The sequence below is a fragment of the Cebus imitator genome, unplaced genomic scaffold (genome assembly GCF_001604975.1).
Source record: "Cebus imitator isolate Cc_AM_T3 unplaced genomic scaffold, Cebus_imitator-1.0 Scaffold140, whole genome shotgun sequence".
Classification (NCBI taxonomy): domain Eukaryota; kingdom Metazoa; phylum Chordata; class Mammalia; order Primates; family Cebidae; genus Cebus; species Cebus imitator.
The window spans coordinates 3,292,989-3,294,737 of record NW_016107455.1 but is presented as its reverse complement, the minus strand read 5'-3'; the positions used below and the strand labels follow the sequence as shown (position 1 = coordinate 3,294,737).

The following is a 1,749-nucleotide window of genomic DNA, read 5'->3' as shown; positions in this document are numbered from 1 at the left end:
AAAAAAAAAAAAAAAAAAAAAAATTAGCCAGGCACCGTGGCACAGGCCTGCCTACCCCCAGCTACTCAGGAGACTGAGATGGGAGGATTGCTTGAGGGGAGGTGAAGGTTGCAGTGAGCCGTGAGAGCCCAGGGGGCCAAGACTGCAGTGAGCTGTGATTACAGCACTTCCCTCCAGCCTGGGGAAGGAGCTAGACCTAGTCTCAAAAAAAATAAAATAAAGTTATCTTTGATCTAAGCATCCCTGGAGTCAGCTCTCCTCTTTTCCATTTCACAGCCAAGTTTCTGGAAAGAGTGCGTTAACCAGTAGTCTTCAAACTTTTTTTCGTGGACACTTTCTAAAAGTTTTATGCAAAATCATGCAGTGGTTATAAGAAAGGGGGAAGGAGGAGAGTGGTCAGCTCTGGTAGTAAAAACATATTAACAAATTCTTCATTTACATCAGATCTTTTTTTTTTTTTTGAGATGGAGTCTCACTTCGTTGCCCAGGCTGGAGTGAGTGTCGCGATCTCGGCTCACTGCAACCTCCCCACCTCCAGGGTTCAAACCATCCTCCTGCCTCAGCCTCCGGAGTAGCTGGGATCACAGGCATGCGCCACCACGCTCAGCTAATTTTCTATTTTTAGTAAAGATGGGGTTTCCCCATGTTGGCCAGGCTGGTCTCAAATTCCTGACCTCAGGTGATCCACCTGCCTCCACCTCCCAAAGTGCTGGGATTACAGGCATAAGCCACTGCACCCGGCCTACATCAGAAATTTTGTCATTCTTTTATCTTTCTAAACTTGTATTTCCATTCTATTTTCTCCACAGAATTACATTCCAAGGCAATATATTTTGTGCATGTAAGTCTTTTATCACTTTGTAATACTTCTCTGCCACAAAAGTATGTATATGTATTAAAATTTTAATTCTTTTTAAATTCCTATGACAAAAGGGCTCTTGTTAAATTTTTTCTTTTGGATTGAATTATCAATATAATCACGATTAGCGTCAAACAAAACAAAGGTATGCTGCAATTTATATAAATAACTTTTAAATAGAGTAAAAATTTTATTGGAATGATAGCTATTAGTAAGATAGATGGGCTGGTTTCTTTCAAAAATGCATTTATGCCCAGGTGTGGTGGCTCAGGCCTGTAATCCCAGCACTTTTGGAGGCTGAGGTGCATGGATCACCTGAAGTCAGTAGTTCAAGACCAGCCTGACCAACATGATGAAACCCTGTCTCTACAAAAATACAAAAATAAGCCAGGCATGATGGCAGATGCCTGTAATCCCACCTACTCTGGAGGCTGAGGCTGAAGAATCGCTTGAACACAGGAGGCAGAAGTTGCAGTGAGCCAAGATTGTGCCATTGCACTCCAGCCTGGGAGACAGTGCAAGAGCAAAAAAACAAACAAATAAGTATTCACTTTCTCATTTTCTGGGCTGTATTGAAATTGCCTTTGCAAAGATTATGACAGTGAGAGAAATCTAACGTGGCTGACTCCATCTTGCTTCTAGCCTCACAGGCTGGCTGTCTTCGCTCATTCCTGGGATAGGCCAAGCTAACCGTGGAAGGACTTTAGTTTACTGTTTAACTTAGAAGCCAGGATGATAATAGTCCCTCCCTAAAACGAATCCCTTCTTTATTCACGGGGCTGAAACCACCTTTGTAAAACTATTGAAAGTCCACAAGGCCGGGCGCGGTGGCTCAAGCCTGTAATCCCAGCACTTTGGGAGGCCGAGGCGGGTGGATCATGAGGTCAAGA

General features: G+C 43.5%; 1 protein-coding gene across 1 annotated transcript in view; it reads right to left on the bottom strand.

The window, feature by feature from the left end:
- Positions 1-242: 242 nt before the first annotated feature.
- Positions 243-1,749, bottom strand: part of ADAP2 (ArfGAP with dual PH domains 2) — a 43,516-nt gene continuing 42,009 nt past the window's right edge. Inside the window, exon 11 of the transcript XR_005202417.1 lies at positions 243-337. The gene's annotated coding sequence lies outside the window, so the exon portion shown is untranslated. The remainder of the gene's footprint in view (positions 338-1,749) is intronic.